Source organism: Tamandua tetradactyla, chromosome 1, assembly GCF_023851605.1.
Source record: "Tamandua tetradactyla isolate mTamTet1 chromosome 1, mTamTet1.pri, whole genome shotgun sequence".
NCBI classification, from domain to species: domain Eukaryota; kingdom Metazoa; phylum Chordata; class Mammalia; order Pilosa; family Myrmecophagidae; genus Tamandua; species Tamandua tetradactyla.
This window is the reverse complement of record NC_135327.1, coordinates 201397521-201412911: the sequence shown is the minus strand read 5'-3', so window position 1 is coordinate 201412911 and position 15391 is coordinate 201397521. Positions and strand designations below refer to the sequence as shown.

The following is a 15391-nucleotide window of genomic DNA, read 5'->3' as shown; positions in this document are numbered from 1 at the left end:
GTCAAACCTTGGAAAGGAAAGGGCTAGGGGCAGCTTGGCCCATGTGTAAATTTACATATCCACTCCCCAGAGACTTTTGAGCTCTCTATAGCAATAGGAATTAAGAGGAGCAGACTTTGCAAAAACAGAGATAATCCTTCCATACCCTTCTCCAATGGGCACTTATTTACCTTACATTTAGATATCTAAGAGAACTCATTCAAGTGGCATTCCAGAAGAAAGATCTGTTCCGAGGTGACTTGATTTTCTCACTTAGAGATGCAGCAGACATGATTTATTTTATTTTCAATTTTTTAATTATTATTTAAGTAATAAACAGGACCAAAAAAATCAAATAATTCAGGATCTTTTCATGAAAAGCAGCAGTGCCCCAGCTCACTCACCCTACAGGCACAACCACTTGTAACAATTCTGGTTCCAGTTCTTCTGGTGGTTACCTTATAACTTTAAATCATCTTCTTATTTCCATGGTGTAGTCATTAGAGCTATTTCCATGTATTCATACTCTGTTTTCTTGAAGGCACATGGTAGGATTACTCTTCTCTATCACTCTTGTGGTTAGTCATGGCCATGGGACTGGTCCTGAAAAATTAAACATAAGTAGAAGAAATGTGTGCTAATTTTGAATTGTAGACTGTGAAAGGTAGTGCACAACTTTCTGTGTCATTTTTAACTCCTCAGCACTCATATATTCCAAATGACTAAGATGAGCAGAGACCTGCATTCCATGTACATCATGAGCTGAAAATAAAGTTTGTTCTACTAAGTTACTAAGATTTTTTTTATTTTTTTTTTTGTTACACAGCATAACTTTGTCTATCCTGACTGATACAAACTCTTTTTTTATTTATCAGCTTTATACATTATTTATTGATTCAAATCATGAAAGATGAGGTTTTCCTCCATTTATGCTGCTTCTCACTACCCCCTCAACAATACATGATAGCTACATTATTATTTTTAGTTTTACTGTTGCTTAACTTTGTAGTTTTTGATGATATACTTTATTTCTTCCATCAACTTTAGAGATATCTCTTGGCTTTGCACTATGTAAATGAGTATGGTAGCAAATAAATCCCCCCTTCCCCTTCTTCTGCTCTCTCCTTATACCATCCCACATAAGGAAATAATAAAATTGGCATTCTGTTCTGAAAGTATAATTAAGTCTTTCTAGGGTTTATTCCTAGGTTGATTCTAACAGATAAATAAATTTTTAAACAATATGTGTATGGAGACCCAGAGCCCAGGACACACCTCCATATTGAGAGTACATTACTGCATGTAGCAACCAATGTGACCAGAACAAAAGTTAAAGTTCAACAGACCTCCTCAGGAGGAAAGAATGTATAGATGGTCTCATAAACCACTTATCTTGTAAAGCATTAAAACTCTTCTCCCCTGATCATTGTTGATAACAAATCTCCAGACTCCTGTGTCATGAGACCTGCTGGAACTCTGTTCTCATACCCTATGGAATGTCTTTGACCTAAACTTTTATAAGCTGCCCCTTGCACTCTAGCTTTGATGAACACTACTTCCATTTTCCAGATGGCCACCACCGGAGACCCTCTCCTGTTCATAAGTCCTCATAAACTCATGTCCGACTCTGTGCATAACGTGTTCTTTGGTCTTGGGGCTGTGCCAACCCAAGCCCTTCAAGAGCTGGATTAGAACAATTGGTGAGCCAGCCAGGAGACCAAAAGTCACTGGCCATAGAGGGCAGCATCCTAGGAAGGGAGAATTTGTGGGAGAAATCCCAAATTGGCCTATATTGTCCTCATGGGGAGGAGTGACTGCCCTCTTGGATGGATGGGGACTGCTGTAAGAGCATGGACACACCCTAAAAACTCCAGCAGGGCTGTTAGTTGTTTTGCAACAGATAGCAAGATAACTAAACTTTAGCAAAAAAGAAAAAAGAATGCTAATAGTGGCAGCCGTAGCCTGGCCCCTTTTAGGAGCCTTATGCATGGCCACAAAGGGAGAAAGGTGGCAAAAGCAACAGCCCACCATCTAGAGGAAGAATTAATATTACAGACAGACACATGGCTCATGCAAGCAGACATGAAAGAAGTGTCATGTGGATAATCAATTAAAAACATTAGACTACGGATATGCTCAAGCCTGTGGTAGCCAATTACCCCAGGGTCGAGTCCAGACGATATTAACTACTCTGGGATGGGACCCCAAAGCACAGGGCCCCATAGATTCATCCTCAGAAGAGGAAAGGAGGAAGAAATGAGAGGTATGGAGGATGAAGAGCCTGACAGGCACACCCCATAATACAACAGAAATAGAAAGCATCACAAGATCAACCCCCTGGGGTTCAGCAATTCCAAACTCCTGAACAAAAATGACATGTTACTATGAGAGATTACATTGCTGCTGAATTGGACAATTTACGGCAGCAGTATAGACAAAAAACAGGGAGTCCCTACTCATTTGGCTTCTGAGGTTATGGAACACCAGATCAGAGGGGGTAGTACTTTCTGGAGTGGAGATGAGTAAACTGACATCTGTTATAACCCACCCTTCACTATGACAACACTTGCATGCTACTTCAGCTGATGCAAAAACCACCTCCTTATTGGTATGACTGATTGACGGGTGTAAAGCTACATGGCCTAATGAAGGGGATATACACACAATACAATGGAAAATACTTCCATTGTCAAAATATAGAGGAGCTACAAGATGATGTAATGGGGCTGGGAATTAAACATGCCATTTATGCAACAGCTTTCATAGGTCCTGACATTGCAGTTTTTAATGCAAGAATGAAAGACATGGTATTTTTAAAAGCAATTTTATTGAGACATATTATATTCACATACCATATAACTAGCCAAAGTGTACATCATTGGCTCAGTGTCATCATATAGCTGTGCATTCATCATCACAATTTTTGAACATTTTCATAAAAAAGTGAAAATAATAAAAATAAAAGTAAAAACGAACACCTAAAATATTCTATCCCCTCTATTCCCCCTTATTATTTATCTATTTATTGTCTTTATTTTCTTACACATCTGTCCATACAATGGATAAAGGGAGTGTCAGTCACAAGGTTTTCACAATCACACAGTCACACCTTAAAAGCTATATTGTTATACAATCATCTTCAAGAATCAAGGTTATTGGATTACAGATCAGTGTTTTAGGTATTTTTCTCTAGCTACTCCAATGCACTAAAACCTGAAAAAGGATATCTACATACTGCATAAGAATAACCTCCAGAATGACCTCTTGATTCCATTTGAAGTCTCTCAGCCATTGAAACTTTGTTTTGTTTCATTTCACCTCCCACTTTTGGTCAAGAAGGTTTTCTCAATCCCACAATGCCAGGGCCAGTCTCATCCCCCGGAGTCATGTCCCATAGTGCCAGGGAAATTTACACCCCTGGCAGTCATGTCCCACATGGAGGGCAGGTCAACAAACTTACCTGTAGAGTTCTTTACAGAGAGAGCCACATCTGAGAAACAAAAGAAGTTCTTTGGGATGACTCTTAGGCATAATCATAAATAGGTTAGGCTTCTTCTCTGCAGGAATAAGTTTCATAAGGGTGAGCCCCAAGATTGAGAGCCTGTCCCATCAACATGGCAATCTCCCAAGCTTGGGAGAATATCAGGTCTTCCCCAGGTAGGGAAGTTCAATATTTCCACCTTTTCCCCCAGCCCCTCAAGGGGACTTTGCAAATGTGATTTTTATCTTCTACCCAGATTACTCTGGTATGTATTGGGGCATCACACTAACCTCTACAAACCAACAAGATCTTACTCCCTATTCAAGTTTCCATGTAATTATGATGTTTGAATAAGCTGACTATACAAGTTAAATTAGATATTGTGATACTGAAAATATAAATTTTGTATCAAATAAACACCTCTTCCTTTGGTCTCATACAGAAGTCGAAGTTTTAATATACATTCAATATCATCTTATACCCTTTAGTCTGATTTACCTTAGTCCAAACCAGATCAGCTTCATCCATATCTCTAAATTAAGTCTGATCATTTTTCAAGTGTTTTTAACAGTTGCTATATGTGGTGATGCTGACTCTCATTGCTGTAGAACTCTAGCTATGAGCTTCAGTTGTCATACAGATACCTGAAATTCCAGGGAACGACCAGGTTATACACAAAGTGTTCAGCATCTCAGAATTTAGAAATTGTACTTACCACTCCAGAATAGATGTGACTGCTGTAAGATCTTACAGTCAAGGAACGTTTGCAATAGGCCTTTCCCTGATAATCTATACTAATTCAGTTCTCAGAGTTTGCACCTTATAGTTAGTCTGTATTGGTGAAATATTATAATATTTGTCTTTTCATTTATGGCTTATTTCACTCCACATTCTGTCCTCAAGTTTCCTTCATCTAGTTGCACGCCTCACAACTTCATTCCTTCTTGTAGACACTCCATTGTCTATTGTATGTATACAGCACAGTTACCCCTTCCATTCCTCAGTCGATGTACCCTTAAGTCACCTCTATCCCTTGAGAATCCCGAACAATGCTCCCATAAACACAATGTGCAAAGAAATACATGGCATTGCATACTGCCCCCAGCCATTACTATGGGTCTCTCTTGCCTATCCTAAGTCTGCTAGTAGGACAGCCCATTTCCCTCTTCACGCAGGCAATAGCGAACCCTGGGGAAAAGGGCGCGAGAGTAAGGGCAATGGGAAAAGTTCCCGGTGAGCATGACAGCCCTAATTGGATATCCCACAAGCAGATGTGGGCTGATCTCATTGCTTCGAGCACTGAGATAGAGGCTATAATAGGCAACCTAATGCAGTCCTTGTAAACTATGGAGCAAACTACCTAAGGACCAAAGATTTGTAAAGTGAGCTCCCAATCTTCTGAGGGAGACCGGAAGTCAGGAAAGAAGCCATCTTTCAAAGCCTGATTCCCGGAACCATTCACTCCCCAGGAAGAGGGTTAGCAAGCCCTTTCCCTCTTCTGTAGTGGGAAGGTCAAGATTCCCAGGTGGAAACAATAGCCGAGGATCCGGGGATTGGAAACCACATGTAGAGTTAACCATCTGCATGTCCCCTACTAACCAGCAACACCTTGTTAGCACAAGTAGATAGGGGAGCTGAATGTACCTTAATCAATGAGAATGTAGCCCAATTCGAAGTGCCGGTACTAAATAACTATGGATGGCTATGGGAGGAAAGTAACTGAGGCAAAGCAGCACAATCTAACTTTACAAATTGGGAAATTGCTTCCCCAAGTATAGACAGTATATATTTCCCCATACTGGAAATATATATCCATATCACCACTAACTATTGCATAATCTTTTTTTGTTTTTATGTTATTCTTGTTAAAGTGCAGTAACTTCTTTTTCTAAGTAGGTTCCATTTTCCTCCAAGACATCTGTATAACATCATCCCAGAACATATTTTCACTGAACTCCTAAGTAAGTGCCTCTATTTTTTTGTTTCCCACACTTTCATCCAAGAGTAAAATACTCAAGTAGCATTCTCAGAAAAGGTTCATAGAAGATAAATGTGTTTGCTTTACCCTTAGTCTTGAATTATACTTTACCTTGGTATGGTTGTTTATGAAAAACACTGATGCTAGTCTCATTATTATTCTTTTGTGGATGATGTGTTTTTTCTTCCTTGAAAGCTCCTTAACTGTTCCAAAATTTCACCAGGATGTGTAGGGTGTTTTTGTTTTTGTTTCATTCATCCTGCCGGACACACACTGGGCCTTGTTGTTTTAAAACTTTGTGTCTCTTTTCAGCTCCTGAAATTTTTCACATCTCTATAATAATTTTCTCCCTTCATTTTCTCTATTCTGTTTAGAAATATTTTAGCCTGATTTTTTCCTTCCTGGATTGATCTTTCGTCTTTTATCATTTTCCCCATATCTCCTATTTTGCTCTATGTTCTGGAAATTTCCTCAACGTGCCTTTACCTCCATTTTCACTTGTTTTATAATCCTTTTTAAGTTTCTGAATACACTTTCTCATTGCTTCATAATATCTTGTATTTGTTTTAAAAATACAACATCTCCTTGAAGGATAGTTTAAGATGTTTTCTTTTGGAATTGACTTATGATCCCTGAATTCTCTCTTTCTCCCGTAGAGTAAGTAGTTCTTATTCATCATGATCTTTCTCTTTTGTGTGGTTGGTATCTTTGTACGTCTGTTGATTCTATGCCAACTAATACTTGAGATGAAGAACTGGCTGCTTTCTAGAAAGCCAAAGTGGGCTTTACCTGTACAGAAGTTTGTTTTCCTCCTATGCTTCTCCCCTAGTGGGATGGTTAACTGGACATTCTTTGTGCAATTCTAGGATTTACTGACTGACTTTAGAGCGCACCATTAAACTAGGGACCCTTAAAATGCCAGAATGAGAAAGACAGTATTCTGAAGCTCTGTAAAAAGTCCATTTAATTTCTTTAGTAAAGTCACCCTCTTGTTAGCCTGCTGCCTGGGCTCTACGGGAGTGGAAGGGGGCATGGCAGTTTCAGGAGGAGACACACACAGGAAAGGTAAAAGTCATGATTATCCCAAAAACAGAGTGACAAATTATCTCTGTTTTCGACCTCTGTTCTCCCTCCTGCCCTCCTTACCTGCTGACTCTGCATCTGGAATTTGCCTGGTCCTCAGCCACACAGATCAATGCCCACCTCAAATACAGCCACACCTCCCAATCTTCTCTTGAATTGGGGTCTACACCTTCCTCCATGCCCTTTTCATCCAATAACGAACTTCTCCCCACTGTAAGTCTTCCAGAAATTTATTGCACTATCTTGTCTTCTGACATCCCCTTTATGATCTGCTACGGGCTTTTTCTTTTGTTTTTCTTCTTCCCTAATATTTTAACAGGTCCTAATGATGGAAGGGGGAAAGCAAACATGTTAGCAACATCTAAATAGCAGTTTCTCTGGCCAAATGAATTAAATTCTGCTTAATTATTAAAGTACAATTATATACACAAAAACATTAAAACTCAAAAATGGTTTTGTGATATAAACTATAGAATACCTAGTATATAAACATCTTGGCTGGGAGGCACTTAGAGAAGATGGTGACTCTCACTGGGGTTGTATGGCAAATGCATCTGAAGCCCCATGTTATATTCCTTGGGCCTGCCTCTAATTTCATCCACAGCCATGCTGGACAGTTCCACGCTGCTGACGTGTCCTTCCCCAAGCACTTGCTGGGCTTTCTTCCACTTTTTTGCCTTAAGCCCTGTCTGAAAGTGAGGAGGAATTCTCAGCCCCAGGGGCTTCCATCTGCCCACAGCAGAAGGTAGCTATGGATAAATGCACCTACAGCTCTTCCTTCTGAGTGGCAATTCCAGGCGTCTCTGTACATACTTCTCAGCTGGCCCAGCAGAGTCAAGACCCATCTCTTTCAGGGGTAACCTCAGGAACCACCCTTTATTAGCTTCTCATTCTTTCCTATCTCACTTTCCTCACTCTTTCACTACCAGTACCAAGAATCACCTCCAAAGTAAATACTTTTTCCCCAAATCCTTATCTCAGGCTTTGCTTTCAGTGGAACTAAAATTAAGACAAGACATATCAAACTCTCCAGAGGATATGAGATTTTTATGTTTATCCAAAGGTGCTGGTATGTTCAGATGGAGGGTGAGGAAGTGTGCAGACAACCTTAGGAGCTGTGTTGGGTGAATAGATTTGAGCCGGCAGAATGTCAGGACATTTGGTAATGAAGTGGTACCCAGGATGAGTCCCAACGAGTGGAGTCGAAGAGAAGGGAGAGATGAATGGTGGTGAGGAGGGCATGCAGAGAAGAGTCCCCAAAGGGAGGACCTCTGTAACAAAATCTTGCTTAGAGCTGGACAGTGTTTATGTCAGGGATCCAACCACAATCAGCAGCTCCCAAGCTTCCAAAACACGCTCAAAGAGGAGCAAGCTTGCCAAGAGATGGAAACAGCCTAAATGTCCATCAACAGACAAGTGGCTAAACAAGCTGTGGTATATACATACAATGGAATATTACACAACTACTAAGACAGAATAAAGTCATGAAGCATGTAACAACATGGATGGACCTTGAGGACATTATGCTGAGTGAGATTAGCCAGAAACAAAAGGACAAAAACTGTATGGTCTCACTGATATAAACTAACATTAATGAACTTGGAGAATTTCAGTTAAGAACAGAGGTAATCAGGAGATAGAAATAGGGTAGACACTGGGTAATTGAAGCTGAAGGGATACAGATTGCACAATAGGACTGATCATAAAAAATCAGAAATGGATAGCCCAATACTACCTGATTGTAGCACAATAATGTAAGTACACTGAATGGACAGAAGGAGGAGGGCTGGGGGCACATATGAAATCTGAAGGAAAGATAGACGATAAAGACTGAGATGGTATAATCTAGGAATGTCTAGAGTATACAATGATAGTGATTAAATGTACAAATTAAAAAATGTTTTTGCATGAGGAAGAACAAAGGAATGTCAATATTACAGGGTGTTAAAAATAGATGATCATTCATATTTTAAAACTTCAACTTCTGAGTGAGACTAAAGCAAAAAATGTTTATTTGGTATAAAATTTGTATTTTCATTAATGCATTTCCTAATACAACTTATATGGACAGGTTAATTGAACACCATAAGTACATGGAACCTTGAACAGGGCATGAGGTTTGTCCAGTGTGTTGCCAAAAAAATTCCCAGAGTGATTTGAACAGTGAATAAAGAAATATTTGCAAAGTCCCCTTGGGGGCGTGGCAAGAAAGGGGGAAAATTCAACTTTCCCATTTGGAGAATTCCTGATATTCTCACAAGAAATGGGGACAATCAAAGAAATAGGCAAAAATCCCTCAATCTTGGGGTTTGTTCATATGAAGCTTATCCCCACAAAGGATAAGTTAAACCTACTTAAAATTAGGTCTGACTGTCACCCTCAGGGAACCTCTTTTGTTGCTCAGATGTGACCGCTGTCTCTCAGCCAACACGACAAGCAAACTCACTGCCCTCCCCCTCTCTACGTGGGACATGACTCCCAGGGGTATAAACCTCCCTGGCAATGTGGGACAGAAATCCTAGAGTGAGCTGGGACTCAACATCAAGGGATTGAGAAAACCTTCTCGACCAAAAGGGGAAAGTGAGAAATGAAGCAAAATCAAGTGTTGGCAAAATAAAGTGTTGGTTGAGAGATTTCAAACCAAGTCAAGAGGTTACCCTGGAGGTTATTCTTATGCATTATAGAGATATCCCCTTTTTAGTTTAGGGTGTATTAAGCTAGAGGGAAGTGCCTGAAACTGTAGAGCTGTGTTCCAATAGCCATGTTTCTTGAAGATGATTGTATAATGATAAAGCTTTTGCAATGTGACTGTGTGATGGTGAAAACCTTGTGTCGGATGCTCCTTTTATCTATGGTATGGACAGATGAGTAAAACATAGGGATTATAAATAAATAAATAATGGGGGAACAAATGTTAAAATAAATTCAGTAGATTGAAATATTAGTGATCAATGGAAGGGAGAGGTAAGGGATATAGAAAAAATAGGGGGAATAAAGGTTAAAATATGTTGGGTAGATGGAAAAACCAGCGGTCACTGAGAGGGAAGGGAAAGGAGCATGGTATGTATGCGTTTTTTCTTTTTTTTTTTATTTCTTGTTCTGGAGTGATACAAATATTCTAAGAAATGATCATGGTGATGAATATACAACTATGTGATGATATGGTAAGTCATTTTTATATACAAAGAATGGAATGTTCATATTTTAAGAATGTTCTTGTTTGTATGTTGTTATGTTTTGTCAGTAAAAATGTTTTTAAAAAATTACAAAATACTTATGAAATAAATCAAAGAAAACCTTTAAAAAAAAAAAAAGAGAGTAGCAAGCACCATTGCATTTCCCCTGAACAGCAGGTAACCAGCCAGTAGTGCCAGAGAAAGAGCAAATGTTAGGTTAGGGTGGGTCACTTCCACCCCAGGAGAAGGAATCTGGAGAAGTAAGTAAGTCATCCAGTTATTAACCATATACTCAGGAGAAGCAGCCTGGACCTTTCTTTTGGAAGATTAGACCAAATCCTGCCTTCAAAGAATTCCCAGCCTAAGGGAGAAAGAAAGCAGCCTAATGGTGCAACCCAAAACAATGGAGCACATTGTCATTAAATTCTGTTTGCAATATAGTATAGCATAGTATAGTATAGTGAGTAGGAACAGGTCAGGGCTAAGGCTGTGGTAGCAGAGGCTGTTAACGGTCTCCCAATAGCTACCTCACCTCTTTTTTATATTAACTTTTTTTATTATATAGTATAACATATATACAAAGCAAAAAAATAAAAAAAGCAATATTTTCAAAACACTCTTCAACAAGTAGTTCCAGGACAGATCTCAGAGTTGGTCATGGGCTACCATACCATCCTCTCATATTTTTCCTTCTAACTGCTCCATAATATAGGAGGCTAGAGGGCTTAAATATTTTTTTATCATCACAATTGACTTTTTTTCCTTCTTTTTTTTCTGAAAAATAACAGCTATACAAAAAAAGCTATAAATTTCAAAGCGTAGTACAACAATTGGTTGTAGAACAGATTTCAGAGTTTGACATGGGTTACAATTCCACAATTTTAGGTTTTTACTTCTAGCTGCTCTAAGATACTGGAGACTAAGAGAGATATCCATTGATCCGACATTCATATTCATTTGTTAAATCCTATTTTCTCTGTAAAACTCAAGCATCACCTTTGGTCTTTCCAGTCCTCTCTTTAGGGGTGTTTAGGCTATGGCAATTCTAAATTTTTCATTTGGGAAGGATCTGTCACTAATACGGGGCAGGGAGGTGTAACTACTGATGTTCTGGAGATAGCCACCTCACCTCTTTTTTTTTTTTAATTAATAAAAGCAATCAACATACAACATGAGCATTCTTAACATATGAACATTCCATACTTGGTGTGCAAACAATGGCTCATAATATCATCACATAATTGTATATTCATCACCATGATCACTTTTAGAATATTTGCATCACTCCAGAAAAAGAAATAAAAAGAAAAAACTCATACATACCATGCCCCTTACCCCTCCCTCTCATTGACCACTAGTATTTCCCTCTACTCAATTTATTTTAACATTTGTTCCCCTATTTTCATTTATTTTTATCCATATGTTTTACTCATCTGTCCATAAGGTAGACAAAAGGAGCATCCGACACAAGGTTTTCACAATCACACAGTCACACTGGGAAAACTATATCATTATACAATCATCTTCAAGAAACATGGCTATTAGAACACAGCTTTTTACACTTTCAGGCACTTCCCTCCAGCCTCTCCATTATACCTTAACTACAAAGGTGATATTTATTTAATGCATAAGAACAACCTCCAGGATAACCTCTTGATTCTGTTTGAAATCTCTCAGCCATTCATACTTTATTTTGTCTCATTTCTCTCCTTCCCCTTTTGGTCAAGAACGTTTTCTCAATCTCTTGATGTTGAGACCCCACTCATTCTAGGATTTCCGTCCCATATTGCCAGGGAGGTTTAACCCCTGTAAGTCATGTCCCACATAGAGAGGGGGAGGGCAGTGAGTTTGCTTGTCATGTTGGCTGAAAGAAAGAGGCCACATCTGAGCAACAAAAGAGGTTCTCTGGGGGTGACTGTTAGGCCTAATTTTAAGTAGGCTTAGCCTATCCTTTGCGGGGATACATTTCATATGAACAAACCCCAAGACTGAGGGCTTGGCCTATTGCTTTGGTTGTCCCCACTGCTTCTGAGAATATCAGGAGTTCTCCACATGGGGAAGTTGAATTTTCCCCCTTTTTTGCCATTCCCCCAAGGGGATTCTGCAAATACTTTTTTATTCACCTTTCAAATCACTCTGGGTAAACCTACAAACTCTCATGCCCTACTCAAGTTTCAATTAAACTGTCTACATAAAAATACAAATTTTGTACCAAAATAAACATTTTTTACTTTAATCTCACACACAAGTTAAAATTTTAAAATATGAGTTACCATCTATTCTCAACACCCTGCAGTACTGACATCCCTTTGTTCTTCCTCATGCAAAAGCCACCTCACCTCTTTTTTTTCACATGGGCAGGCACCGGGAATCGAACCCAGGTCTCCGGCATGGTAGGCAAGAACTCTGCCAGTGAGCCACGGTGGCCTACCCCACCTCACCCCTTAATCATAGAGTTTCCCACATTACCTGCAGCATTTGCAGGATTGAGACTGCCCAACCAGAGGCCACATTTCCCAGACTCCTTTTTAGCTTGGTTGGACGATGTGACTGAATCAACACTAACGTAATAGGTGAAGGAGTTATATTGTAACCTCGGTATCACTTTCTTAATATGGAATTGCTTATTCTCCTCTTCTTCTCTTACCCCTTTCCCCATGGCTAGGAAATCATTACAAATGAGCCTTGGACCCAGAGATTAAAGCAACATGTTGATGATGGCTGAGTCTATCTAGAACCAGGGTCCCTGGATCTCTTCATGGAGTAGTCTCTAAACTGCTATGTGTAAGGGAAATAACTTCCGCGTTTAGTTTTGTTTTAAGTATTGGGGGAGGGCTCTCTGCCACAGCATCTTAGTCTGCATTTAAACAAGTAAAAGGCTAGATTAATAGGCAAAGTCATTCAGAGAAGCCTTCCTGAGGAGATGGTGCTCAGGGTAGAATTGAAAAGAGAGAGAATGGCAGAGAGGCAAAGATGAGGCTATACTAAGGATCACCATTTCCAAAGGGCAGGCTGAGGCTTTGGTGTGGGGCCATGAAGGTCAAAGGAAGATGCATTAAAGGGACAGTTTGGGGCTACACAGCCAAAATGTCCTCCCTTTCTTTATTTAAGTGGACCCTACAGAAAACAAGCCTTAGAGGAAACTAGACAAATATCTCAAATGTATCTACCCGCAGGTTCTCACTTTTGCCTGCACCCTGAAAAAGTACAAGCTGGGGAAAACACAAGCAATGGGTCTAAGAGGCAGCTGGAAACTTCATCCTGGCTCTGAAAAGAGGCAGAAGTGTAGTTGTTCAAGTGAAAAAAAAATGCAAATCCTAAATGCCTGAAGTCAAAGGGTGTGGTGAGAGCCATGCTGCCTGAGCCAGAGGGAGGCAGTGATGCAGGAACAAGGAGTTGAAGCTAAGAGAGCTTAAAGGCGTTTCAATGATGTGGTCATCCCTGTGACCTCTGCCCTGCTTTTATGAAGTCTGCAAACTAATGAAGACACTCCTGTACATGGGTTTCCCAGGGAAACTAGCATGTGTTTCAGGCATAAAAGGGCAATAGACAGGCCCAGAGAACAGAACTGGAGGGAAACAAGGGAAAGCCACCATTCAAAACCTGTAGGCACACGGAGAGGGCTTCTGAGTGCCACAGTCTGTGGAACTGGAGTTCAAGCCAGATTTAGCCTGATCTTCCAGGCCTGGTGGCCGCAGCTGCCATCTGGGTTGTCAGAAAGCAGCATTGCCAGGAGCTTTGTGCTGGACAAGTCTCATCTAGGCTGAAGGAGTCTGGGGACTACAACAGTAAGTGCCAGATAAGGATAAAGTGCTGAGGAGTGAATGTGATATATTTTAATTTCTTTACCCTGAAAAGCTTTTTAAAATTGTCTGTTCTGCTCAAAAAGCCCCTAGGGTACAAGAAACAAAGCATGTCAAAAATCCAATGATGAAGAGATTGGAAACAGCAATAGCGTCAGAAAAAAGGAAGTAAATATTAGGATAAATAAGGCACCTTTTGAAAGAGAGGTTTGTCTCATGCCCTAAAGGTCAGTGAGCCCTGTGGGAGAGGCAGCCTCTGCTGGTGGATTATGCAATGGTTTACCTGCAAGGTTCAAGGTTCTGAACTCATAGATGGAAGAGGAACAATTAGCCAACAAATACTGCCCAGCTGGGAACTGCTGTTTGTTGAACATTTATTATATGCCAGGCAGGCCCTCTACAAGTGCTTTACATGTATTGCTTCACACCAATGTCAAAATCACCCTGTGAGGTAGGCATTGTTCATCCAAACTGAGCTCGAATTCAAACCAGGTTGGTCTGAGTCCATAGCTTTCCTCCCTGCTGGTTTTCATGTGTCTTCTAACTGCACGCACTTCTGTACAACCCTGTGAGGGTGCAAGGTGAAAGCATAATGAGTGTTTGTGAGCTGAATGGAGAAATACCAAACGTCTATGGCCTAGTGGAGTCCACATTCACAAGGCCCAAACTCTGGAGGCTGGAGGGTACATCGAAGGCTGGCTCCTCAGGAAGGACCATCTGTTGGTCCTAAGGATGGATAAGATCCAGATGATGGATAAGGCAAAGCAATCCAAATGGTCCCCTGACACAGTAGCTGGCAAAGCTTCCAACTCAGCCAGCTTTGAGCAGCTGTCTGGTCTCCTATGACCTTCTGAAGGGGCGGGACAACGTCCTTTGCATTTTATCAGTCACCCTAAACCCAAGAGTCATTTTCAAGTGGAAGTTCACATTTAACTTTTTTTTAATTACAAACAAAAGTTAATGTCCAGCAACATGTAACCCTTTAAATCGCTATTGAAATGCCTCCATTCGTGAAACAATGACGGAATAATAATCCAAGGACATACATCAAAAGTGAGAGGTTTATGCTGGGCTGAGAAAATAGCACAACAAAGCAAATGTTTGCGTCCTTTAAGAATAGCACTCTCATTTATAAAGCATGAGTAATAAAATCAATACTGCTGAAATTGAGCAATATCAGGGTGGAGCATGTTCTCTTGGCCTTGTGACAGGTGACGAGATAAGAATATTCCATACCCTTTTTAACTAAATAAAAACATGCCACCATGATTTCACATCCTCTTTGTTTGTGGTGGTGGATTTTTTTTTTTCCAAATAGGTTCTAAATGATGATGAGACATGAAATTGCAAATATGTGAGACTAATGTCCCCTTATTAATTAGCCCAGCATCTTAACAACTGAATGTGCAATAAATGTTTGTGGGTTAATTGATAATTGTCTTTCTTTTAAGGATATCAGAACTTAAATGTGTCATCTGGAACTCTCTGATCAGGACACTATCTTGGAGTGCAGTAAGAAGGAAAGTTGGCCAGCGTACCCTAAATGGGAGGGTCAATGTAGTGTCTCCAATGAGCCTGAGAAAGATTATTATTGATGATGCTACTGTAATGATGATAATGATGAGGAACACCTGCAATGGTGAAGTTAGGTTCCTGGACAGATCTGGGAATGTGTGCAGTTGGCTCATCTCACTTTGTGCTTTAGGTCAGCACTGGTGACATGTGCCCAGGCTGCAGAAAGACATTTGATGACTCACTACACAGGGCGGGCAGAGGGTGTCTATTCTGAAGGCGCTGTCCTGGAGTAGAAGTACACTTAAAAAACTGCAACTAGTACTCAGAGCACAAATTCTACTGTAAATCACCCTCAATAGCCATGTGCAATATCATT

The 15391-nt window shown here is 40.2% G+C and overlaps 1 long non-coding RNA gene across 2 annotated transcripts in view; it reads right to left on the bottom strand.

The window, feature by feature from the left end:
- LOC143674832 (uncharacterized) overlaps positions 1 to 15391 on the bottom strand; it is a 132077-nt gene that overhangs the window by 66486 nt on the left and 50200 nt on the right. For both annotated transcript variants that reach the window (XR_013171228.1, XR_013171229.1), the window contains exon 2: positions 438 to 582. This is a non-coding gene — a long non-coding RNA (uncharacterized LOC143674832). The remainder of the gene's footprint in view (positions 1 to 437; positions 583 to 15391) is intronic.